The sequence below is a fragment of the Peromyscus maniculatus genome, chromosome 5, assembly GCF_049852395.1.
Source record: "Peromyscus maniculatus bairdii isolate BWxNUB_F1_BW_parent chromosome 5, HU_Pman_BW_mat_3.1, whole genome shotgun sequence".
Lineage (NCBI taxonomy): Eukaryota > Metazoa > Chordata > Mammalia > Rodentia > Cricetidae > Peromyscus > Peromyscus maniculatus.
The window spans coordinates 57,153,730-57,178,203 of record NC_134856.1 but is presented as its reverse complement, the minus strand read 5'-3'; the positions used below and the strand labels follow the sequence as shown (position 1 = coordinate 57,178,203).

At 64.8% G+C, this 24,474-nt stretch overlaps 6 non-coding genes across 6 annotated transcripts; all 6 read left to right on the top strand.

Moving 5' to 3' along the window:
• The first annotated feature begins 3,679 nt into the window (after positions 1 to 3,679).
• Positions 3,680 to 3,798, top strand: LOC143273604 (5S ribosomal RNA). Its single transcript, XR_013051787.1, has one exon. It is a non-coding gene; the product is annotated as a 5S ribosomal RNA (ribosomal RNA).
• A 3,679-nt stretch (positions 3,799 to 7,477) lies between these two features.
• On the top strand, positions 7,478 to 7,596 carry LOC143273603 (5S ribosomal RNA). Its single transcript, XR_013051786.1, has one exon. It is a non-coding gene; the product is annotated as a 5S ribosomal RNA (ribosomal RNA).
• Positions 7,597 to 11,280: 3,684 nt separating this feature from the next.
• Positions 11,281 to 11,399, top strand: LOC143273546 (5S ribosomal RNA). Its single transcript, XR_013051728.1, has one exon. It is a non-coding gene; the product is annotated as a 5S ribosomal RNA (ribosomal RNA).
• Positions 11,400 to 15,078: 3,679 nt separating this feature from the next.
• On the top strand, positions 15,079 to 15,197 carry LOC143273695 (5S ribosomal RNA). Its single transcript, XR_013051882.1, has one exon. It is a non-coding gene; the product is annotated as a 5S ribosomal RNA (ribosomal RNA).
• Positions 15,198 to 18,880: 3,683 nt separating this feature from the next.
• On the top strand, positions 18,881 to 18,999 carry LOC143273683 (5S ribosomal RNA). The gene has a single exon (XR_013051870.1). It is a non-coding gene; the product is annotated as a 5S ribosomal RNA (ribosomal RNA).
• Positions 19,000 to 22,679: 3,680 nt separating this feature from the next.
• Positions 22,680 to 22,798, top strand: LOC143273602 (5S ribosomal RNA). The gene has a single exon (XR_013051785.1). It is a non-coding gene; the product is annotated as a 5S ribosomal RNA (ribosomal RNA).
• The last annotated feature ends 1,676 nt before the right edge of the window (positions 22,799 to 24,474 follow it).

Here is a 24,474-nt window from a genome sequence, read left to right as displayed (position 1 = left end):
TTTTTTTTGCCTTTGCCCCTTTTGGCCTTTGAAAGGCAGGCCCTTTGCGGCCGCGGGCCCCCATGGGGCGGGCCCCCGGACCCCTCCGCCTCCGCCTCCGCCTCCCACTCCCCCTCGCCCGCAAGGCTGCCAATTCGCCCGGCCATCGCAGCCCTCAGGCACGCTGCCAACCCACCGGGGGAAACACCCGAGTGGGGTTCCCAGGACCCCAGAAGAAGCTAAGATTCACATGAGAGAGGCAGGTCTCGCCTGACAGGCAGCCCAGGCTAGCCTTGCCCTCCACCAACCGGGGCTCCATCGCACCTGGCTGCCTGCCTGGCTCCACAGGCGGGGGTCTGGGAGGAGGACACTCCGGGTCCCGGCACGGGGGTGGGGTGGGGGGACAGATCCGCCCACCACCTCCACACAGCCCACCGCTTGGAAGCAGTCCCAGAGGAACCAGGCTCCCACCCGAGCCCTCCACCACGCCCACCTCCCCCACTAGGAGCCCCCACGGGATGGGGTGGTGGTGCCCAGGGGCGTGCCTACGGGCCTGCCTGCCTGCCTTCCTGCCTCCCTGAGTGTGTTTACTTTGGGTGCGTGCATTGCTGTGGATATTACTCTATGTAAATAAAACACTGATGGCCAGTGACCAGGCAGGAAGTATAGGCGGGACAAAGAGAGAGGAGAATTGGGGAAACAGGAAGAAGGAGGGAGAGACACTGCAGCCACCGCCAGGAGAAGAGCATGTAAAGAAGCCGGTAAGCCACCAGCCACGTGGCAAGCTATAGATTTATAAAAATGGGTTAATTTAAGATATAAGAACAGTTAACAAGAAGCCTGCCACGGCCATACAGTTTATAAGTGATACAAGCGTCTGAGTGATTATTTTATAAGTGGATTGTGGGACTGCGGGGCTTGGGGAACCTGGAGAGAAGCTCTCCAGCAACATGCACAGGTGAGTAGGCCCGTGTGGGAGTGCGTGTGGGCCTGTGTGCGTGTGTGCTTGTGTGCGTGTGTGCGTGTGTGTGTGTGTCTGTGTGTTCGGATCGGCCGCATTGTCATCTTGTGTGCCTGTGTAGCCTCATTCCTGCATCCTTGCATGTTTTGTGTGTTGGGGGGGGGATCTCACGCAAGTGTATGTGTGTGTGTGTGTGTGTGTGTGTGTGTGTGTGTGTTCCTGCGGGCGCACACGCACGCGGGCCTCTGTGCCTGCAGGCACCCTGGCTCGTGCGTGGGTGTCTGTGTGTGTGCGCGTGCGTGCGTGTGCGGGGGCACACATGCCCGAGTGTGTTTCCGTGTGGGCGAGCGTGTGTGTGGAGGTCTACGTGTGTGCGTGCATGAGTGTGAGTCCACGTGAAGCGGTGCCCTGGGGGGCTGCGACGTGTCCGTGGGTGTGGCTGCGCGTGTCGCCGGTGGGATGGGATGCCAGAGAGCCACAGTTGGTTGCTTCCCGAGCCCGACCCGAGGGGCCAAGGCCTGGGCGCAGGCCAGTAGAGGAGTCAGTCAGTAGTGCGGTGGCCGAGCAGAGGACCCGGGTCCAAGATGGGCCCGACCTGGAACCTAGTGGTCCCAGGGCAAGAGGAAGTCACGGGTCAGGCGCTGTCCCACTAAGGCGCCGGCGTCGGAGGCGGTGGCGGCGGTGCGGGAATTCTCTGTCTGTCGCGGAAGCAGGTCCCCCAGAGCGGAGGGGTCCGTGCTGGGGTTTGAGAGGCCATCAGACCCCCGGCACACAGTCCGGTCCAGCCGCGCGACCTTCGTCGCGCCCGCTCAGACCCTTGGCTCTTCCGTGATGGAGGCAGCTTTGGATGGGTGCGTGGCCGGGTGGCCGCGGGGCAGTAAGAGAATTCTGGCCCCGTGACCCGCCTCTACCCCCAACGTCCACGGAGCTGAGCGCCAAAGAGACCCGTGTTCCAACCTGCCCTGGACATCCTTGCCCGTTTATGTGTGTGTGGCGAGGCTCGGGCTCCGTGTCTGGGTGTGGATGTGTGCACGAGTGTGCGCATGTTTGTGCCTCTGGTTTTGTACGCTCTGGCTTGGCTGTGCGGCCGTCCCTCCTTGCTAGAGCACGGGTGCTCGCTCCATCCAGTGAAGACAGACAGACAGACAGACAGACTTTGTGGCTGCAGGGCCCTGCCCGAGCTGTCTCATCCATTGGCAAGGGAAGATGTTCCCGAGGAGTCGGGGCCTAGACACACGCTTCCTTCCTCGTCCGGGACTCTCCAGAGGACAGTACTCTCCACAGGCAAGGTGGGAGGAGGCCCGCTGGCCGGGTGGGACCGAGGATAGATAGTCCAAGAGACGCCTGGCCCGGACGGGACCCGCCTCTGCCCCCACCGTGCACGCGCAGAGCGCCAAGACCCAAGTTCCAAGTTCGCTGGGACCCATGGGCGCAGGATCATCTTGCGCGCCTTCGCCTTCCAGCGAGACATTCTCCCTTCTCCCGGGCGGGCGGGCTGAGCGGGGCGGCTCATCATCATCGCTGCCGCCGCCGCCGCCGCCGCCGCCGCCGCCGCCGCCGCCGCCGCTTCCCGGGGAGGGAGGCTTCTGCCACGGAGGAATGGATGGACGGGTTCTCCGTGGGGGTGGGGTGGGGGTGGGGGCAGAACCTGGAGCCCACGAGCTGGCATTCCAAGTTCCAGAGAGGGAACCAAGGTCCATCCAGGAGGTAGGGAAGGGTGTGTGAATGGGCGTGCATGTGTGTGTGTGTGCGTGTGTGTTTGTGCATGCCTTTGTGTGTGTGTGTGTGTGTGTGTGTGTGTCTGTCTGTCTGTCTGTCTGTCTGTCTGTGTCTGTCTGTGTCTCCTGGGGAGAGGAGGAAGAGGAGTAGGAAGGAGCAACGGGGGGGAGGAGGAGGAGGAGGAGGAGGAGGAGGAGAAGCCGACAGTTCCCCAAGGTGAGAGATGACAGTCGGTGCGAGCACCCCATCCGTCCAGGCACCACCTCGGGGCAGCACCGTCAGGAGGGTGAGCACCCTGTCTGGACGGGTGGATGACCCACCCGAAGGATCCGGCCGCCTTGCCTGCGCCTCCCTGGGCACCTCCCCTCCCCGGGAAGCCAGGAAAGAAAGTGGCAGAGCGCAGCCCGGGCAGGGCCACCCTCACCCCCACTCCCCACCCCCCCACCTCCACCTCCCCACCAGGACCCCCGAAGGCACAGAAATGGCCTGCAGGTCAGAGGAGGGCTCCAACCTGCTTGGCACAAAGACCAGGGGCTGGCTACCTGGCAACGGGTGGGGCGAGTCGCGGAACCAAGGCAGCCCCTGCCCTGGAAGGAAGAAGGTCCTGAGGCTTCAGCGCCCGCAGCCGTGGAAAGCCGAGCGGGGGAGCGGGAGGTGCGGGCGCGTGCACACCGGACCGGCCCGAGGCCCAGGGAGAGGGAGGAGCAGGCTTGCGGGCGAGCCAAGGTGCCAGGGGCCCGCCGGGTGTGCCCGGTGGGAGAGTGCGTCCGGCCGATGAAGCAGGACCGGGAGAGGAGAAGGTCCCGGGGAAACGCTGGCCACTGCCGGCCCTGGGCCCCCGCTGCGGGCCACGGACCACGGGCCACGGAGGCGGGCAGAGGGCTGAGGAGGGCCTCGCTGGCGTGCCGTCGCGTTGAGGGTGGGGCGCGAGCCGGGCTCAGGGGCGGCGGGTGGGTGGGTGAGCTGCTGAGGGCAGCGGCGGAGGTGAGGCTCTTGAGGCTCCGCGGGCCGGGCGCCATCGTCTACGGCCATACCACCCTGAACGCGCCCGATCTCGTCTGATCTCGGAAGCTAAGCAGGGTCCGGCCTGGTTAGTACTTGGATGGGAGACCGCCTGGGAATACCGGGTGCTGTAGGCTTTTTTTTTGCCTTTGCCCCTTTTGGCCTTTGAAAGGCAGGCCCTTTGCGGCCGCGGGCCCCCATGGGGCGGGCCCCCGGACCCCTCCGCCTCCGCCTCCGCCTCCCACTCCCCCTCGCCCGCAAGGCTGCCAATTCGCCCGGCCATCGCAGCCCTCAGGCACGCTGCCAACCCACCGGGGGAAACACCCGAGTGGGGTTCCCAGGACCCCAGAAGAAGCTAAGATTCACATGAGAGAGGCAGGTCTCGCCTGACAGGCAGCCCAGGCTAGCCTTGCCCTCCACCAACCGGGGCTCCATCGCACCTGGCTGCCTGCCTGGCTCCACAGGCGGGGGTCTGGGAGGAGGACACTCCGGGTCCCGGCACGGGGGTGGGGTGGGGGGACAGATCCGCCCACCACCTCCACACAGCCCACCGCTTGGAAGCAGTCCCAGAGGAACCAGGCTCCCACCCGAGCCCTCCACCACGCCCACCTCCCCCACTAGGAGCCCCCACGGGATGGGGTGGTGGTGCCCAGGGGCGTGCCTACGGGCCTGCCTGCCTGCCTTCCTGCCTCCCTGAGTGTGTTTACTTTGGGTGCGTGCATTGCTGTGGATATTACTCTATGTAAATAAAACACTGATGGCCAGTGACCAGGCAGGAAGTATAGGCGGGACAAAGAGAGAGGAGAATTGGGGAAACAGGAAGAAGGAGGGAGAGACACTGCAGCCACCGCCAGGAGAAGAGCATGTAAAGAAGCCGGTAAGCCACCAGCCACGTGGCAAGCTATAGATTTATAAAAATGGGTTAATTTAAGATATAAGAACAGTTAACAAGAAGCCTGCCACGGCCATACAGTTTATAAGTGATACAAGCGTCTGAGTGATTATTTTATAAGTGGATTGTGGGACTGCGGGGCTTGGGGAACCTGGAGAGAAGCTCTCCAGCAACATGCACAGGTGAGTAGGCCCGTGTGGGAGTGCGTGTGGGCCTGTGTGCGTGTGTGCTTGTGTGCGTGTGTGCGTGTGTGTGTGTGTCTGTGTGTTCGGATCGGCCGCATTGTCATCTTGTGTGCCTGTGTAGCCTCATTCCTGCATCCTTGCATGTTTTGTGTGTTGGGGGGGGGATCTCACGCAAGTGTATGTGTGTGTGTGTGTGTGTGTGTGTGTGTGTGTGTGTTCCTGCGGGCGCACACGCACGCGGGCCTCTGTGCCTGCAGGCACCCTGGCTCGTGCGTGGGTGTCTGTGTGTGTGCGCGTGCGTGCGTGTGCGGGGGCACACATGCCCGAGTGTGTTTCCGTGTGGGCGAGCGTGTGTGTGGAGGTCTACGTGTGTGCGTGCATGAGTGTGAGTCCACGTGAAGCGGTGCCCTGGGGGGCTGCGACGTGTCCGTGGGTGTGGCTGCGCGTGTCGCCGGTGGGATGGGATGCCAGAGAGCCACAGTTGGTTGCTTCCCGAGCCCGACCCGAGGGGCCAAGGCCTGGGCGCAGGCCAGTAGAGGAGTCAGTCAGTAGTGCGGTGGCCGAGCAGAGGACCCGGGTCCAAGATGGGCCCGACCTGGAACCTAGTGGTCCCAGGGCAAGAGGAAGTCACGGGTCAGGCGCTGTCCCACTAAGGCGCCGGCGTCGGAGGCGGTGGCGGCGGTGCGGGAATTCTCTGTCTGTCGCGGAAGCAGGTCCCCCAGAGCGGAGGGGTCCGTGCTGGGGTTTGAGAGGCCATCAGACCCCCGGCACACAGTCCGGTCCAGCCGCGCGACCTTCGTCGCGCCCGCTCAGACCCTTGGCTCTTCCGTGATGGAGGCAGCTTTGGATGGGTGCGTGGCCGGGTGGCCGCGGGGCAGTAAGAGAATTCTGGCCCCGTGACCCGCCTCTACCCCCAACGTCCACGGAGCTGAGCGCCAAAGAGACCCGTGTTCCAACCTGCCCTGGACATCCTTGCCCGTTTATGTGTGTGTGGCGAGGCTCGGGCTCCGTGTCTGGGTGTGGATGTGTGCACGAGTGTGCGCATGTTTGTGCCTCTGGTTTTGTACGCTCTGGCTTGGCTGTGCGGCCGTCCCTCCTTGCTAGAGCACGGGTGCTCGCTCCATCCAGTGAAGACAGACAGACAGACAGACAGACTTTGTGGCTGCAGGGCCCTGCCCGAGCTGTCTCATCCATTGGCAAGGGAAGATGTTCCCGAGGAGTCGGGGCCTAGACACACGCTTCCTTCCTCGTCCGGGACTCTCCAGAGGACAGTACTCTCCACAGGCAAGGTGGGAGGAGGCCCGCTGGCCGGGTGGGACCGAGGATAGATAGTCCAAGAGACGCCTGGCCCGGACGGGACCCGCCTCTGCCCCCACCGTGCACGCGCAGAGCGCCAAGACCCAAGTTCCAAGTTCGCTGGGACCCATGGGCGCAGGATCATCTTGCGCGCCTTCGCCTTCCAGCGAGACATTCTCCCTTCTCCCGGGCGGGCGGGCTGAGCGGGGCGGCTCATCATCATCGCTGCCGCCGCCGCCGCCGCCGCCGCCGCCGCCGCCGCCGCCGCCGCTTCCCGGGGAGGGAGGCTTCTGCCACGGAGGAATGGATGGACGGGTTCTCCGTGGGGGTGGGGTGGGGGTGGGGGCAGAACCTGGAGCCCACGAGCTGGCATTCCAAGTTCCAGAGAGGGAACCAAGGTCCATCCAGGAGGTAGGGAAGGGTGTGTGAATGGGCGTGCATGTGTGTGTGTGTGCGTGTGTGTTTGTGCATGCCTTTGTGTGTGTGTGTGTGTGTGTGTGTCTGTCTGTCTGTCTGTCTGTCTGTCTGTCTGTGTCTGTCTGTGTCTCCTGGGGAGAGGAGGAAGAGGAGTAGGAAGGAGCAACGGGGGGGAGGAGGAGGAGGAGGAGGAGGAGGAGGAGAAGCCGACAGTTCCCCAAGGTGAGAGATGACAGTCGGTGCGAGCACCCCATCCGTCCAGGCACCACCTCGGGGCAGCACCGTCAGGAGGGTGAGCACCCTGTCTGGACGGGTGGATGACCCACCCGAAGGATCCGGCCGCCTTGCCTGCGCCTCCCTGGGCACCTCCCCTCCCCGGGAAGCCAGGAAAGAAAGTGGCAGAGCGCAGCCCGGGCAGGGCCACCCTCACCCCCACTCCCCACCCCCCCACCTCCACCTCCCCACCAGGACCCCCGAAGGCACAGAAATGGCCTGCAGGTCAGAGGAGGGCTCCAACCTGCTTGGCACAAAGACCAGGGGCTGGCTACCTGGCAACGGGTGGGGCGAGTCGCGGAACCAAGGCAGCCCCTGCCCTGGAAGGAAGAAGGTCCTGAGGCTTCAGCGCCCGCAGCCGTGGAAAGCCGAGCGGGGGAGCGGGAGGTGCGGGCGCGTGCACACCGGACCGGCCCGAGGCCCAGGGAGAGGGAGGAGCAGGCTTGCGGGCGAGCCAAGGTGCCAGGGGCCCGCCGGGTGTGCCCGGTGGGAGAGTGCGTCCGGCCGATGAAGCAGGACCGGGAGAGGAGAAGGTCCCGGGGAAACGCTGGCCACTGCCGGCCCTGGGCCCCCGCTGCGGGCCACGGACCACGGGCCACGGAGGCGGGCAGAGGGCTGAGGAGGGCCTCGCTGGCGTGCCGTCGCGTTGAGGGTGGGGCGCGAGCCGGGCTCAGGGGCGGCGGGTGGGTGGGTGAGCTGCTGAGGGCAGCGGCGGAGGTGAGGCTCTTGAGGCTCCGCGGGCCGGGCGCCATCGTCTACGGCCATACCACCCTGAACGCGCCCGATCTCGTCTGATCTCGGAAGCTAAGCAGGGTCCGGCCTGGTTAGTACTTGGATGGGAGACCGCCTGGGAATACCGGGTGCTGTAGGCTTTTTTTTTGCCTTTGCCCCTTTTGGCCTTTGAAAGGCAGGCCCTTTGCGGCCGCGGGCCCCCATGGGGCGGGCCCCCGGACCCCTCCGCCTCCGCCTCCGCCTCCCACTCCCCCTCGCCCGCAAGGCTGCCAATTCGCCCGGCCATCGCAGCCCTCAGGCACGCTGCCAACCCACCGGGGGAAACACCCGAGTGGGGTTCCCAGGACCCCAGAAGAAGCTAAGATTCACATGAGAGAGGCAGGTCTCGCCTGACAGGCAGCCCAGGCTAGCCTTGCCCTCCACCAACCGGGGCTCCATCGCACCTGGCTGCCTGCCTGGCTCCACAGGCGGGGGTCTGGGAGGAGGACACTCCGGGTCCCGGCACGGGGGTGGGGTGGGGGGACAGATCCGCCCACCACCTCCACACAGCCCACCGCTTGGAAGCAGTCCCAGAGGAACCAGGCTCCCACCCGAGCCCTCCACCACGCCCACCTCCCCCACTAGGAGCCCCCACGGGATGGGGTGGTGGTGCCCAGGGGCGTGCCTACGGGCCTGCCTGCCTGCCTTCCTGCCTCCCTGAGTGTGTTTACTTTGGGTGCGTGCATTGCTGTGGATATTACTCTATGTAAATAAAACACTGATGGCCAGTGACCAGGCAGGAAGTATAGGCGGGACAAAGAGAGAGGAGAATTGGGGAAACAGGAAGAAGGAGGGAGAGACACTGCAGCCACCGCCAGGAGAAGAGCATGTAAAGAAGCCGGTAAGCCACCAGCCACGTGGCAAGCTATAGATTTATAAAAATGGGTTAATTTAAGATATAAGAACAGTTAACAAGAAGCCTGCCACGGCCATACAGTTTATAAGTGATACAAGCGTCTGAGTGATTATTTTATAAGTGGATTGTGGGACTGCGGGGCTTGGGGAACCTGGAGAGAAGCTCTCCAGCAACATGCACAGGTGAGTAGGCCCGTGTGGGAGTGCGTGTGGGCCTGTGTGCGTGTGTGCTTGTGTGCGTGTGTGCGTGTGTGTGTGTGTCTGTGTGTTCGGATCGGCCGCATTGTCATCTTGTGTGCCTGTGTAGCCTCATTCCTGCATCCTTGCATGTTTTGTGTGTTGGGGGGGGGATCTCACGCAAGTGTATGTGTGTGTGTGTGTGTGTGTGTGTGTGTGTGTTCCTGCGGGCGCACACGCACGCGGGCCTCTGTGCCTGCAGGCACCCTGGCTCGTGCGTGGGTGTCTGTGTGTGTGCGCGTGCGTGCGTGTGCGGGGGCACACATGCCCGAGTGTGTTTCCGTGTGGGCGAGCGTGTGTGTGGAGGTCTACGTGTGTGCGTGCATGAGTGTGAGTCCACGTGAAGCGGTGCCCTGGGGGGCTGCGACGTGTCCGTGGGTGTGGCTGCGCGTGTCGCCGGTGGGATGGGATGCCAGAGAGCCACAGTTGGTTGCTTCCCGAGCCCGACCCGAGGGGCCAAGGCCTGGGCGCAGGCCAGTAGAGGAGTCAGTCAGTAGTGCGGTGGCCGAGCAGAGGACCCGGGTCCAAGATGGGCCCGACCTGGAACCTAGTGGTCCCAGGGCAAGAGGAAGTCACGGGTCAGGCGCTGTCCCACTGAGGCGCCGGCGTCGGAGGCGGTGGCGGCGGTGCCGGAATTCTCTGTCTGTCGCGGAAGCAGGTCCCCCAGAGCGGAGGGGTCCGTGCTGGGGTTTGAGAGGCCATCAGACCCCCGGCACACAGTCCGGTCCAGCCGCGCGACCTTCGTCGCGCCCGCTCAGACCCTTGGCTCTTCCGTGATGGAGGCAGCTTTGGATGGGTGCGTGGCCGGGTGGCCGCGGGGCAGTAAGAGAATTCTGGCCCCGTGACCCGCCTCTACCCCCAACGTCCACGGAGCTGAGCGCCAAAGAGACCCGTGTTCCAACCTGCCCTGGACATCCTTGCCCGTTTATGTGTGTGTGGCGAGGCTCGGGCTCCGTGTCTGGGTGTGGATGTGTGCACGAGTGTGCGCATGTTTGTGCCTCTGGTTTTGTACGCTCTGGCTTGGCTGTGCGGCCGTCCCTCCTTGCTAGAGCACGGGTGCTCGCTCCATCCAGTGAAGACAGACAGACAGACAGACAGACTTTGTGGCTGCAGGGCCCTGCCCGAGCTGTCTCATCCATTGGCAAGGGAAGATGTTCCCGAGGAGTCGGGGCCTAGACACACGCTTCCTTCCTCGTCCGGGACTCTCCAGAGGACAGTACTCTCCACAGGCAAGGTGGGAGGAGGCCCGCTGGCCGGGTGGGACCGAGGATAGATAGTCCAAGAGACGCCTGGCCCGGACGGGACCCGCCTCTGCCCCCACCGTGCACGCGCAGAGCGCCAAGACCCAAGTTCCAAGTTCGCTGGGACCCATGGGCGCAGGATCATCTTGCGCGCCTTCGCCTTCCAGCGAGACATTCTCCCTTCTCCCGGGCGGGCGGGCTGAGCGGGGCGGCTCATCATCATCGCTGCCGCCGCCGCCGCCGCCGCCGCCGCCGCCGCCGCCGCCGCCGCCGCCGCTTCCCGGGGAGGGAGGCTTCTGCCACGGAGGAATGGATGGACGGGTTCTCCGTGGGGGTGGGGTGGGGGTGGGGGCAGAACCTGGAGCCCACGAGCTGGCATTCCAAGTTCCAGAGAGGGAACCAAGGTCCATCCAGGAGGTAGGGAAGGGTGTGTGAATGGGCGTGCATGTGTGTGTGTGTGCGTGTGTGTTTGTGCATGCCTTTGTGTGTGTGTGTGTGTGTGTGTGTGTGTCTGTCTGTCTGTCTGTCTGTCTGTCTGTGTCTGTCTGTGTCTCCTGGGGAGAGGAGGAAGAGGAGTAGGAAGGAGCAACGGGGGGGAGGAGGAGGAGGAGGAGGAGGAGGAGGAGGAGAAGCCGACAGTTCCCCAAGGTGAGAGATGACAGTCGGTGCGAGCACCCCATCCGTCCAGGCACCACCTCGGGGCAGCACCGTCAGGAGGGTGAGCACCCTGTCTGGACGGGTGGATGACCCACCCGAAGGATCCGGCCGCCTTGCCTGCGCCTCCCTGGGCACCTCCCCTCCCCGGGAAGCCAGGAAAGAAAGTGGCAGAGCGCAGCCCGGGCAGGGCCACCCTCACCCCCACTCCCCACCCCCCCACCTCCACCTCCCCACCAGGACCCCCGAAGGCACAGAAATGGCCTGCAGGTCAGAGGAGGGCTCCAACCTGCTTGGCACAAAGACCAGGGGCTGGCTACCTGGCAACGGGTGGGGCGAGTCGCGGAACCAAGGCAGCCCCTGCCCTGGAAGGAAGAAGGTCCTGAGGCTTCAGCGCCCGCAGCCGTGGAAAGCCGAGCGGGGGAGCGGGAGGTGCGGGCGCGTGCACACCGGACCCGCCCGAGGCCCAGGGAGAGGGAGGAGCAGGCTTGCGGGCGAGCCAAGGTGCCAGGGGCCCGCCGGGTGTGCCCGGTGGGAGAGTGCGTCCGGCCGATGAAGCAGGACCGGGAGAGGAGAAGGTCCCGGGGAAACGCTGGCCACTGCCGGCCCTGGGCCCCCGCTGCGGGCCACGGACCACGGGCCACGGAGGCGGGCAGAGGGCTGAGGAGGGCCTCGCTGGCGTGCCGTCGCGTTCAGGGTGGGGCGCGAGCCGGGCTCCGGGGCGGCGGGTGGGTGGGTGAGCTGCTGAGGGCAGCGGCGGAGGTGAGGCTCTTGAGGCTCCGCGGGCCGGGCGCCATCGTCTACGGCCATACCACCCTGAACGCGCCCGATCTCGTCTGATCTCGGAAGCTAAGCAGGGTCGGGCCTGGTTAGTACTTGGATGGGAGACCGCCTGGGAATACCGGGTGCTGTAGGCTTTTTTTTTTGCCTTTGCCCCTTTTGGCCTTTGAAAGGCAGGCCCTTTGCGGCCGCGGGCCCCCATGGGGCGGGCCCCCGGACCCCTCCGCCTCCGCCTCCGCCTCCCACTCCCCCTCGCCCGCAAGGCTGCCAATTCGCCCGGCCATCGCAGCCCTCAGGCACGCTGCCAACCCACCGGGGGAAACACCCGAGTGGGGTTCCCAGGACCCCAGAAGAAGCTAAGATTCACATGAGAGAGGCAGGTCTCGCCTGACAGGCAGCCCAGGCTAGCCTTGCCCTCCACCAACCGGGGCTCCATCGCACCTGGCTGCCTGCCTGGCTCCACAGGCGGGGGTCTGGGAGGAGGACACTCCGGGTCCCGGCACGGGGGTGGGGTGGGGGGACAGATCCGCCCACCACCTCCACACAGCCCACCGCTTGGAAGCAGTCCCAGAGGAACCAGGCTCCCACCCGAGCCCTCCACCACGCCCACCTCCCCCACTAGGAGCCCCCACGGGATGGGGTGGTGGTGCCCAGGGGCGTGCCTACGGGCCTGCCTGCCTGCCTTCCTGCCTCCCTGAGTGTGTTTACTTTGGGTGCGTGCATTGCTGTGGATATTACTCTATGTAAATAAAACACTGATGGCCAGTGACCAGGCAGGAAGTATAGGCGGGACAAAGAGAGAGGAGAATTGGGGAAACAGGAAGAAGGAGGGAGAGACACTGCAGCCACCGCCAGGAGAAGAGCATGTAAAGAAGCCGGTAAGCCACCAGCCACGTGGCAAGCTATAGATTTATAAAAATGGGTTAATTTAAGATATAAGAACAGTTAACAAGAAGCCTGCCACGGCCATACAGTTTATAAGTGATACAAGCGTCTGAGTGATTATTTTATAAGTGGATTGTGGGACTGCGGGGCTTGGGGAACCTGGAGAGAAGCTCTCCAGCAACATGCACAGGTGAGTAGGCCCGTGTGGGAGTGCGTGTGGGCCTGTGTGCGTGTGTGCTTGTGTGCGTGTGTGCGTGTGTGTGTGTGTCTGTGTGTTCGGATCGGCCGCATTGTCATCTTGTGTGCCTGTGTAGCCTCATTCCTGCATCCTTGCATGTTTTGTGTGTTGGGGGGGGGATCTCACGCAAGTGTATGTGTGTGTGTGTGTGTGTGTGTGTGTGTGTGTTCCTGCGGGCGCACACGCACGCGGGCCTCTGTGCCTGCAGGCACCCTGGCTCGTGCGTGGGTGTCTGTGTGTGTGCGCGTGCGTGCGTGTGCGGGGGCACACATGCCCGAGTGTGTTTCCGTGTGGGCGAGCGTGTGTGTGGAGGTCTACGTGTGTGCGTGCATGAGTGTGAGTCCACGTGAAGCGGTGCCCTGGGGGGCTGCGACGTGTCCGTGGGTGTGGCTGCGCGTGTCGCCGGTGGGATGGGATGCCAGAGAGCCACAGTTGGTTGCTTCCCGAGCCCGACCCGAGGGGCCAAGGCCTGGGCGCAGGCCAGTAGAGGAGTCAGTCAGTAGTGCGGTGGCCGAGCAGAGGACCCGGGTCCAAGATGGGCCCGACCTGGAACCTAGTGGTCCCAGGGCAAGAGGAAGTCACGGGTCAGGCGCTGTCCCACTGAGGCGCCGGCGTCGGAGGCGGTGGCGGCGGTGCCGGAATTCTCTGTCTGTCGCGGAAGCAGGTCCCCCAGAGCGGAGGGGTCCGTGCTGGGGTTTGAGAGGCCATCAGACCCCCGGCACACAGTCCGGTCCAGCCGCGCGACCTTCGTCGCGCCCGCTCAGACCCTTGGCTCTTCCGTGATGGAGGCAGCTTTGGATGGGTGCGTGGCCGGGTGGCCGCGGGGCAGTAAGAGAATTCTGGCCCCGTGACCCGCCTCTACCCCCAACGTCCACGGAGCTGAGCGCCAAAGAGACCCGTGTTCCAACCTGCCCTGGACATCCTTGCCCGTTTATGTGTGTGTGGCGAGGCTCGGGCTCCGTGTCTGGGTGTGGATGTGTGCACGAGTGTGCGCATGTTTGTGCCTCTGGTTTTGTACGCTCTGGCTTGGCTGTGCGGCCGTCCCTCCTTGCTAGAGCACGGGTGCTCGCTCCATCCAGTGAAGACAGACAGACAGACAGACAGACTTTGTGGCTGCAGGGCCCTGCCCGAGCTGTCTCATCCATTGGCAAGGGAAGATGTTCCCGAGGAGTCGGGGCCTAGACACACGCTTCCTTCCTCGTCCGGGACTCTCCAGAGGACAGTACTCTCCACAGGCAAGGTGGGAGGAGGCCCGCTGGCCGGGTGGGACCGAGGATAGATAGTCCAAGAGACGCCTGGCCCGGACGGGACCCGCCTCTGCCCCCACCGTGCACGCGCAGAGCGCCAAGACCCAAGTTCCAAGTTCGCTGGGACCCATGGGCGCAGGATCATCTTGCGCGCCTTCGCCTTCCAGCGAGACATTCTCCCTTCTCCCGGGCGGGCGGGCTGAGCGGGGCGGCTCATCATCATCGCTGCCGCCGCCGCCGCCGCCGCCGCCGCCGCCGCCGCCGCCGCCGCTTCCCGGGGAGGGAGGCTTCTGCCACGGAGGAATGGATGGACGGGTTCTCCGTGGGGGTGGGGTGGGGGTGGGGGCAGAACCTGGAGCCCACGAGCTGGCATTCCAAGTTCCAGAGAGGGAACCAAGGTCCATCCAGGAGGTAGGGAAGGGTGTGTGAATGGGCGTGCATGTGTGTGTGTGTGCGTGTGTGTTTGTGCATGCCTTTGTGTGTGTGTGTGTGTGTGTGTGTGTGTCTGTCTGTCTGTCTGTCTGTCTGTCTGTGTCTGTCTGTGTCTCCTGGGGAGAGGAGGAAGAGGAGTAGGAAGGAGCAACGGGGGGGAGGAGGAGGAGGAGGAGGAGGAGGAGGAGGAGAAGCCGACAGTTCCCCAAGGTGAGAGATGACAGTCGGTGCGAGCACCCCATCCGTCCAGGCACCACCTCGGGGCAGCACCGTCAGGAGGGTGAGCACCCTGTCTGGACGGGTGGATGACCCACCCGAAGGATCCGGCCGCCTTGCCTGCGCCTCCCTGGGCACCTCCCCTCCCCGGGAAGCCAGGAAAGAAAGTGGCAGAGCGCAGCCCGGGCAGGGCCACCCTCACCCCCACTCCCCACCCCCCCACCTCCACCTCCCCACCAGGACCCCCGAAGGCACAGAAATGGCCTGCAGGTCAGAGGAGGGCTCCAACCTGCTTGGCACAAAGACCAGGGGCTGGCTACCTGGCAACGGGTGGGGCGAGTCGCGGAACCAAGGCAGCCCCTGCCCTGGAAGGAAGAAGGTCCTGAGGCTTCAGCGCCCGCAGCCGTGGAAAGCCGAGCGGGGGAGCGGGAGGTGCGGGCGCGTGCACACCGGACCCGCCCGAGGCCCAGGGAGAGGGAGGAGCAGGCTTGCGGGCGAGCCAAGGTGCCAGGGGCCCGCCGGGTGTGCCCGGTGGGAGAGTGCGTCCGGCCGATGAAGCAGGACCGGGAGAGGAGAAGGTCCCGGGGAAACGCTGGCCACTGCCGGCCCTGGGCCCCCGCTGCGGGCCACGGACCACGGGCCACGGAGGCGGGCAGAGGGCTGAGGAGGGCCTCGCTGGCGTGCCGTCGCGTTCAGGGTGGGGCGCGAGCCGGGCTCCGGGGCGGCGGGTGGGTGGGTGAGCTGCTGAGGGCAGCGGCGGAGGTGAGGCTCTTGAGGCTCCGCGGGCCGGGCGCCATCGTCTACGGCCATACCACCCTGAACGCGCCCGATCTCGTCTGATCTCGGAAGCTAAGCAGGGTCGGGCCTGGTTAGTACTTGGATGGGAGACCGCCTGGGAATACCGGGTGCTGTAGGCTTTTTTTTTTGCCTTTGCCCCTTTTGGCCTTTGAAAGGCAGGCCCTTTGCGGCCGCGGGCCCCCATGGGGCGGGCCCCCGGACCCCTCCGCCTCCGCCTCCGCCTCCCACTCCCCCTCGCCCGCAAGGCTGCCAATTCGCCCGGCCATCGCAGCCCTCAGGCACGCTGCCAACCCACCGGGGGAAACACCCGAGTGGGGTTCCCAGGACCCCAGAAGAAGCTAAGATTCACATGAGAGAGGCAGGTCTCGCCTGACAGGCAGCCCAGGCTAGCCTTGCCCTCCACCAACCGGGGCTCCATCGCACCTGGCTGCCTGCCTGGCTCCACAGGCGGGGGTCTGGGAGGAGGACACTCCGGGTCCCGGCACGGGGGTGGGGTGGGGGGACAGATCCGCCCACCACCTCCACACAGCCCACCGCTTGGAAGCAGTCCCAGAGGAACCAGGCTCCCACCCGAGCCCTCCACCACGCCCACCTCCCCCACTAGGAGCCCCCACGGGATGGGGTGGTGGTGCCCAGGGGCGTGCCTACGGGCCTGCCTGCCTGCCTTCCTGCCTCCCTGAGTGTGTTTACTTTGGGTGCGTGCATTGCTGTGGATATTACTCTATGTAAATAAAACACTGATGGCCAGTGACCAGGCAGGAAGTATAGGCGGGACAAAGAGAGAGGAGAATTGGGGAAACAGGAAGAAGGAGGGAGAGACACTGCAGCCACCGCCAGGAGAAGAGCATGTAAAGAAGCCGGTAAGCCACCAGCCACGTGGCAAGCTATAGATTTATAAAAATGGGTTAATTTAAGATATAAGAACAGTTAACAAGAAGCCTGCCACGGCCATACAGTTTATAAGTGATACAAGCGTCTGAGTGATTATTTTATAAGTGGATTGTGGGACTGCGGGGCTTGGGGAACCTGGAGAGAAGCTCTCCAGCAACATGCACAGGTGAGTAGGCCCGTGTGGGAGTGCGTGTGGGCCTGTGTGCGTGTGTGCTTGTGTGCGTGTGTGCGTGTGTGTGTGTGTCTGTGTGTTCGGATCGGCCGCATTGTCATCTTGTGTGCCTGTGTAGCCTCATTCCTGCATCCTTGCATGTTTTGTGTGTTGGGGGGGGGATCTCACGCAAGTGTATGTGTGTGTGTGTGTGTGTGTGTGTGTGTGTGTGTGTTCCTGCGGGCGCACACGCACGCGGGCCTCTGTGCCTGCAGGCACCCTGGCTCGTGCGTGGGTGTCTGTGTGTGTGCGCGTGCGTGCGTGTGCGGGGGCACACATGCCCGAGTGTGTTTCCGTGTGGGCGAGCGTGTGTGTGGAGGTCTACGTGTGTGCGTGCATGAGTGTGAGTCCACGTGAAGCGGTGCCCTGGGGGGCTGCGACGTGTCCGTGGGTGTGGCTGCGCGTGTCGCCGGTGGGATGGGATGCCAGAGAGCCACAGTTGGTTGCTTCCCGAGCCCGACCCGAGGGGCCAAGGCCTGGGCGCAGGCCAGTAGAGGAGTCAGTCAGTAGTGCGGTGGCCGAGCAGAGGACCCGGGTCCAAGATGGGCCCGACCTGGAACCTAGTGGTCCCAGGGCAAGAGGAAGTCACGGGTCAGGCGCTGTCCCACTGAGGCGCCGGCGTCGGAGGCGGTGGCGGCGGTGCGGGAATTCTCTGTCTGTCGCGGAAGCAGGTCCCCCAGAGCGGAGGGGTCCGTGCTGGGGTTTGAGAGGCCATCAGACCCCCGGCACACAGTCCGGTCCAGCCGCGCGACCTTCGTCGCGCCCGCTCAGACCCTTGGCTCTTCCGTGATGGAGGCAGCTTTGGATGGGTGCGTGGCCGGGTGGCCGCGGGGCAGTAAGAGAATTCTGGCCCCGTGACCCGCCTCTACCCCCAACGTCCACGGAGCTGAGCGCCAAAGAGACCCGTGTTCCAACCTGCCCTGGACATCCTTGCCCGTTTATGTGTGTGTGGCGAGGCTCGGGCTCCGTGTCTGGGTGTGGATGTGTGCACGAGTGTGCGCATGTTTGTGCCTCTGGTTTTGTACGCTCTGGCTTGGCTGTGCGGCCGTCCCTCCTTGCTAGAGCACGGGTGCTCGCTCCATCCAGTGAAGACAGACAGACAGACAGACAGACTTTGTGGCTGCAGGGCCCTGCCCGAGCTGTCTCATCCATTGGCAAGGGAAGATGTTCCCGAGGAGTCGGGGCCTAGACACACGCTTCCTTCCTCGTCCGGGACTCTCCAGAGGACAGTACTCTCCACAGGCAAGGTGGGAGGAGGCCCGCTGGCCGGGTGGGACCGAGGATAGATAGTCCAAGAGACGCCTGGCCCGGACGGGACCCGCCTCTGCCCCCACCGTGCACGCGCAGAGCGCCAAGACCCAAGTTCCAAGTTCGCTGGGACCCATGGGCGCAGGATCATCTTGCGCGCCTTCGCCTTCCAGCGAGACATTCTCCCTTCTCCCGGGCGGGCGGGCTGAGCGGGGCGGCTCATCATCATCGCTGCCGCCGCCGCCGCCGCCGCCGCCGCCGCCGCCGCCGCCGCCGCTTCCCGGGGAGGGAGGCTTCTGCCACGGAGGAATGGATGGACGGGTTCTCCGTGGGGGTGGGGTGGGGGTGGGGGCAGAACCTGGAGCCCACGAGCTGGCATTCCAAGTTCCAGAGAGGGAACCAAGGTCCATCCAGGAGGTAGGGAAGGGTGTGTGAATGGGCGTGCATGTGTGTGTGTGTGCGTGTGTGTTTGTGCATGCCTTTGTGTGTGTGTGTGTGTGTGTGTGTGTGTCTGTCTGTCTGTCTGTCTGTCTGTCTGTGTCTGTCTGTGTCTCCTGGGGAGAGGAGGAAGAGGAGTAGGAAGGAGCAACGGGGGGGAGGAGGAGGAGGAGGAGGAGGAGGAGGAGGAGAAGCCGACAGTTCCCCAAGGTGAGAGATGACAGTCGGTGCGAGCACCCCATCCGTCCAGGCACCACCTCGGGGCAGCACCGTCAGGAGGGTGAGCACCCTGTCTGGACGGGTGGATGACCCACCCGAAGGATCCGGCCGCCTTGCCTGCGCCTCCCTGGGCACCTCCCCTCCCCGGGAAGCCAGGAAAGAAAGTGGCAGAGCGCAGCCCGGGCAGGGCCACCCTCACCCCCACTCCCCACCCCCCCACCTCCACCTCCCCACCAGGACCCCCGAAGGCACAGAAATGGCCTGCAGGTCAGAGGAGGGCTCCAACCTGCTTGGCACAAAGACCAGGGGCTGGCTACCTGGCAACGGGTGGGGCGAGTCGCGGAACCAAGGCAGCCCCTGCCCTGGAAGGAAGAAGGTCCTGAGGCTTCAGCGCCCGCAGCCGTGGAAAGCCGAGCGGGGGAGCGGGAGGTGCGGGCGCGTGCACACCGGACCCGCCCGAGGCCCAGGGAGAGGGAGGAGCAGGCTTGCGGGCGAGCCAAGGTGCCAGGGGCCCGCCGGGTGTGCCCGGTGGGAGAGTGCGTCCGGCCGATGAAGCAGGACCGGGAGAGGAGAAGGTCCCGGGGAAACGCTGGCCACTGCCGGCCCTGGGCCCCCGCTGCGGGCCACGGACCACGGGCCACGGAGGCGGGCAGAGGGCTGAGGAGGGCCTCGCTGGCGTGCCGTCGCGTTCAGGGTGGGGCGCGAGCCGGGCTCCGGGGCGGCGGGTGGGTGGGTGAGCTGCTGAGGGCAGCGGCGGAGGTGAGGCTCTTGAGGCTCCGCGGGCCGGGCGCCATCGTCTACGGCCATACCACCCTGAACGCGCCCGATCTCGTCTGATCTCGGAAGCTAAGCAGGGTCGGGCCTGGTTAGTACTTGGATGGGAGACCGCCTGGGAATACCGGGTGCTGTAGGCTTTTTTTTTTGCCTTTGCCCCTTTTGGCCTTTGAAAGGCAGGCCCTTTGCGGCCGCGGGCCCCCATGGGGCGGGCCCCCGGACCCCTCCGCCTCCGCCTCCGCCTCCCACTCCCCCTCGCCCGCAAGGCTGCCAATTCGCCCGGCCATCGCAGCCCTCAGGCACGCTGCCAACCCACCGGGGGAAACACCCGAGTGGGGTTCCCAGGACCCCAGAAGAAGCTAAGATTCACATGAGAGAGGCAGGTCTCGCCTGACAGGCAGCCCAGGCTAGCCTTGCCCTCCACCAACCGGGGCTCCATCGCACCTGGCTGCCTGCCTGGCTCCACAGGCGGGGGTCTGGGAGGAGGACACTCCGGGTCCCGGCACGGGGGTGGGGTGGGGGGACAGATCCGCCCACCACCTCCACACAGCCCACCGCTTGGAAGCAGTCCCAGAGGAACCAGGCTCCCACCCGAGCCCTCCACCACGCCCACCTCCCCCACTAGGAGCCCCCACGGGATGGGGTGGTGGTGCCCAGGGGCGTGCCTACGGGCCTGCCTGCCTGCCTTCCTGCCTCCCTGAGTGTGTTTACTTTGGGTGCGTGCATTGCTGTGGATATTACTCTATGTAAATAAAACACTGATGGCCAGTGACCAGGCAGGAAGTATAGGCGGGACAAAGAGAGAGGAGAATTGGGGAAACAGGAAGAAGGAGGGAGAGACACTGCAGCCACCGCCAGGAGAAGAGCATGTAAAGAAGCCGGTAAGCCACCAGCCACGTGGCAAGCTATAGATTTATAAAAATGGGTTAATTTAAGATATAAGAACAGTTAACAAGAAGCCTGCCACGGCCATACAGTTTATAAGTGATACAAGCGTCTGAGTGATTATTTTATAAGTGGATTGTGGGACTGCGGGGCTTGGGGAACCTGGAGAGAAGCTCTCCAGCAACATGCACAGGTGAGTAGGCCCGTGTGGGAGTGCGTGTGGGCCTGTGTGCGTGTGTGCTTGTGTGCGTGTGTGCGTGTGTGTGTGTGTCTGTGTGTTCGGATCGGCCGCATTGTCATCTTGTGTGCCTGTGTAGCCTCATTCCTGCATCCTTGCATGTTTTGTGTGTTGGGGGGGGGATCTCACGCAAGTGTATGTGTGTGTGTGTGTGTGTGTGTGTGTGTGTGTGTGTTCCTGCGGGCGCACACGCACGCGGGCCTCTGTGCCTGCAGGCACCCTGGCTCGTGCGTGGGTGTCTGTGTGTGTGCGCGTGCGTGCGTGTGCGGGGGCACACATGCCCGAGTGTGTTTCCGTGTGGGCGAGCGTGTGTGTGGAGGTCTACGTGTGTGCGTGCATGAGTGTGAGTCCACGTGAAGCGGTGCCCTGGGGGGCTGCGACGTGTCCGTGGGTGTGGCTGCGCGTGTCGCCGGTGGGATGGGATGCCAGAGAGCCACAGTTGGTTGCTTCCCGAGCCCGACCCGAGGGGCCAAGGCCTGGGCGCAGGCCAGTAGAGGAGTCAGTCAGTAGTGCGGTGGCCGAGCAGAGGACCCGGGTCCAAGATGGGCCCGACCTGGAACCTAGTGGTCCCAGGGCAAGAGGAAGTCACGGGTCAGGCGCTGTCCCACTAAGGCGCCGGCGTCGGAGGCGGTGGCGGCGGTGCGGGAATTCTCTGTCTGTCGCGGAAGCAGGTCCCCCAGAGCGGAGGGGTCCGTGCTGGGGTTTGAGAGGCCATCAGACCCCCGGCACACAGTCCGGTCCAGCCGCGCGACCTTCGTCGCGCCCGCTCAGACCCTTGGCTCTTCCGTGATGGAGGCAGCTTTGGATGGGTGCGTGGCCGGGTGGCCGCGGGGCAGTAAGAGAATTCTGGCCCCGTGACCCGCCTCTACCCCCAACGTCCACGGAGCTGAGCGCCAAAGAGACCCGTGTTCCAACCTGCCCTGGACATCCTTGCCCGTTTATGTGTGTGTGGCGAGGCTCGGGCTCCGTGTCTGGGTGTGGATGTGTGCACGAGTGTGCGCATGTTTGTGCCTCTGGTTTTGTACGCTCTGGCTTGGCTGTGCGGCCGTCCCTCCTTGCTAGAGCACGGGTGCTCGCTCCATCCAGTGAAGACAGACAGACAGACAGACAGACTTTGTGGCTGCAGGGCCCTGCCCGAGCTGTCTCATCCATTGGCAAGGGAAGATGTTCCCGAGGAGTCGGGGCCTAGACACACGCTTCCTTCCTCGTCCGGGACTCTCCAGAGGACAGTACTCTCCACAGGCAAGGTGGGAGGAGGCCCGCTGGCCGGGTGGGACCGAGGATAGATAGTCCAAGAGACGCCTGGCCCGGACGGGACCCGCCTCTGCCCCCACCGTGCACGCGCAGAGCGCCAAGACCCAAGTTCCAAGTTCGCTGGGACCCATGGGCGCAGGATCATCTTGCGCGCCTTCGCCTTCCAGCGAGACATTCTCCCTTCTCCCGGGCGGGCGGGCTGAGCGGGGCGGCTCATCATCATCGCTGCCGCCGCCGCCGCCGCCGCCGCCGCCGCCGCCGCCGCCGCCGCTTCCCGGGGAGGGAGGCTTCTGCCACGGAGGAATGGATGGACGGGTTCTCCGTGGGGGTGGGGTGGGGGTGGGGGCAGAACCTGGAGCCCACGAGCTGGCATTCCAAGTTCCAGAGAGGGAACCAAGGTCCATCCAGGAGGTAGGGAAGGGTGTGTGAATGGGCGTGCATGTGTGTGTGTGTGCGTGTGTGTTTGTGCATGCCTTTGTGTGTGTGTGTGTGTGTGTGTGTGTGTCTGTCTGTCTGTCTGTCTGTCTGTCTGTGTCTGTCTGTGTCTCCTGGGGAGAGGAGGAAGAGGAGTAGGAAGGAGCAACGGGGGGGAGGAGGAGGAGGAGGAGGAGGAGGAGGAGAAGCCGACAGTTCCCCAAGGTGAGAGATGACAGTCGGTGCGAGCACCCCATCCGTCCAGGCACCACCTCGGGGCAGCACCGTCAGGAGGGTGAGCACCCTGTCTGGACGGGTGGATGACCCACCCGAAGGATCCGGCCGCCTTGCCTGCGCCTCCCTGGGCACCTCCCCTCCCCGGGAAGCCAGGAAAGAAAGTGGCAGAGCGCAGCCCGGGCAGGGCCACCCTCACCCCCACTCCCCACCCCCCCACCTCCACCTCCCCACCAGGACCCCCGAAGGCACAGAAATGGCCTGCAGGTCAGAGGAGGGCTCCAACCTGCTTGGCACAAAGACCAGGGGCTGGCTACCTGGCAACGGGTGGGGCGAGTCGCGGAACCAAGGCAGCCCCTGCCCTGGAAGGAAGAAGGTCCTGAGGCTTCAGCGCCCGCAGCCGTGGAAAGCCGAGCGGGGGAGCGGGAGGTGCGGGCGCGTGCACACCGGACCCGCCCGAGGCCCAGGGAGAGGGAGGAGCAGGCTTGCGGGCGAGCCAAGGTGCCAGGGGCCCGCCGGGTGTGCCCGGTGGGAGAGTGCGTCCGGCCGATGAAGCAGGACCGGGAGAGGAGAAGGTCCCGGGGAAACGCTGGCCACTGCCGGCCCTGGGCCCCCGCTGCGGGCCACGGACCACGGGCCACGGAGGCGGGCAGAGGGCTGAGGAGGGCCTCGCTGGCGTGCCGTCGCGTTGAGGGTGGGGCGCGAGCCGGGCTCAGGGGCGGCGGGTGGGTGGGTGAGCTGCTGAGGGCAGCGGCGGAGGTGAGGCTCTTGAGGCTCCGCGGGCCGGGCGCCATCGTCTACGGCCATACCACCCTGAACGCGCCCGATCTCGTCTGATCTCGGAAGCTAAGCAGGGTCCGGCCTGGTTAGTACTTGGATGGGAGACCGCCTGGGAATACCGGGTGCTGTAGGCTTTTTTTTTTGCCTTTGCCCCTTTTGGCCTTTGAAAGGCAGGCCCTTTGCGGCCGCGGGCCCCCATGGGGCGGGCCCCCGGACCCCTCCGCCTCCGCCTCCGCCTCCCACTCCCCCTCGCCCGCAAGGCTGCCAATTCGCCCGGCCATCGCAGCCCTCAGGCACGCTGCCAACCCACCGGGGGAAACACCCGAGTGGGGTTCCCAGGACCCCAGAAGAAGCTAAGATTCACATGAGAGAGGCAGGTCTCGCCTGACAGGCAGCCCAGGCTAGCCTTGCCCTCCACCAACCGGGGCTCCATCGCACCTGGCTGCCTGCCTGGCTCCACAGGCGGGGGTCTGGGAGGAGGACACTCCGGGTCCCGGCACGGGGGTGGGGTGGGGGGACAGATCCGCCCACCACCTCCACACAGCCCACCGCTTGGAAGCAGTCCCAGAGGAACCAGGCTCCCACCCGAGCCCTCCACCACGCCCACCTCCCCCACTAGGAGCCCCCACGGGATGGGGTGGTGGTGCCCAGGGGCGTGCCTACGGGCCTGCCTGCCTGCCTTCCTGCCTCCCTGAGTGTGTTTACTTTGGGTGCGTGCATTGCTGTGGATATTACTCTATGTAAATAAAACACTGATGGCCAGTGACCAGGCAGGAAGTATAGGCGGGACAAAGAGAGAGGAGAATTGGGGAAACAGGAAGAAGGAGGGAGAGACACTGCAGCCACCGCCAGGAGAAGAGCATGTAAAGAAGCCGGTAAGCCACCAGCCACGTGGCAAGCTATAGATTTATAAAAATGGGTTAATTTAAGATATAAGAACAGTTAACAAGAAGCCTGCCACGGCCATACAGTTTATAAGTGATACAAGCGTCTGAGTGATTATTTTATAAGTGGATTGTGGGACTGCGGGGCTTGGGGAACCTGGAGAGAAGCTCTCCAGCAACATGCACAGGTGAGTAGGCCCGTGTGGGAGTGCGTGTGGGCCTGTGTGCGTGTGTGCTTGTGTGCGTGTGTGCGTGTGTGTGTGTGTCTGTGTGTTCGGATCGGCCGCATTGTCATCTTGTGTGCCTGTGTAGCCTCATTCCTGCATCCTTGCATGTTTTGTGTGTTGGGGGGGGGATCTCACGCAAGTGTATGTGTGTGTGTGTGTGTGTGTGTGTGTGTGTGTGTGTTCCTGCGGGCGCACACGCACGCGGGCCTCTGTGCCTGCAGGCACCCTGGCTCGTGCGTGGGTGTCTGTGTGTGTGCGCGTGCGTGCGTGTGCGGGGGCACACATGCCCGAGTGTGTTTCCGTGTGGGCGAGCGTGTGTGTGGAGGTCTACGTGTGTGCGTGCATGAGTGTGAGTCCACGTGAAGCGGTGCCCTGGGGGGCTGCGACGTGTCCGTGGGTGTGGCTGCGCGTGTCGCCGGTGGGATGGGATGCCAGAGAGCCACAGTTGGTTGCTTCCCGAGCCCGACCCGAGGGGCCAAGGCCTGGGCGCAGGCCAGTAGAGGAGTCAGTCAGTAGTGCGGTGGCCGAGCAGAGGACCCGGGTCCAAGATGGGCCCGACCTGGAACCTAGTGGTCCCAGGGCAAGAGGAAGTCACGGGTCAGGCGCTGTCCCACTAAGGCGCCGGCGTCGGAGGCGGTGGCGGCGGTGCGGGAATTCTCTGTCTGTCGCGGAAGCAGGTCCCCCAGAGCGGAGGGGTCC